Consider the following 1,011-nt stretch of genomic DNA (forward strand, 5'->3'; position numbering starts at 1 on the left):
TTCGCTATATCCAGGAATCATCCCGACTGCATTGACGAGGAAATTGACCGACTTCGACATGTTAATGTTTTTAGTAGGAAGTCAGATCGATTTTGAAGATAAATAGGACGGAGACAGCCGACCTAATTCAAATCAAATGTTTAATCTACATAACTTCCGGTATTTATCAGTTAATCTGTAGTTTCTCTAATCATTGACCTTATAGAGATCTGAAACACGGATATCAACAGGCTGGTCAATGGAAGTAGGATTATGGTTAACGACCGTTTAGCTATGCTGTTATGAATTCTGTAGGATGCAGAATGCTTCGAAAATTCCTCCAGGATACTAAGTTAAAGACAAAATTCCGATCCTAGTCCAATTCTTTCAGATACATGTATCTTACTGGAAAGGGTGGGCGCGTTAGAAGGATTACTGAAACCTGTATCCTACGTGCTCAAACGATAAAACGATAGGAGAGACTAACCATGTGTTGGATCTCTGAAATGTGTACAAATGTTTCGATTCTCCTGCAGAGGAAAGGCTTATGACACCCGACTTAAAACATAAAAAGCAAAAGATAAGATAAATATTTTGTAAAAAATAAATATTTATTTCCATATTTCAAATATATAAATACTGCTGATTGGAATCTGAAAGTAAAATAATAAAAACTGCTATTAACTGTTTTGACTAAAAGATGAATATTCAAATCACATTAACTGTGTTGGCACACACCTTTCTGTCGCTTAATGTATTTCTATCAAACCAAACACAATATAATCAGATGGTATAACAGTGGTATTTCACATATGAAGCTCTCTTGCCCACCTGGCTAAATGTGTTAAGCACAAATACAGTTTTTAAAAGTGTCACGATAATCCGATACCTCAATCACCCGGTTAGAGAAAATATCGTTCACGTACCTTATTTTTTACCCATCATACCAAGACCGCCCATCATACCGTAACCACCGAGCATACCGAGTCCACCATATCCCATCATGTAGGGGTTCATCATTCCCATCATACC

This window comes from Lottia gigantea (assembly GCF_000327385.1).
Source record: "Lottia gigantea unplaced genomic scaffold LOTGIsca_29, whole genome shotgun sequence".
NCBI classification, from domain to species: Eukaryota; Metazoa; Mollusca; class Gastropoda; family Lottiidae; genus Lottia; species Lottia gigantea.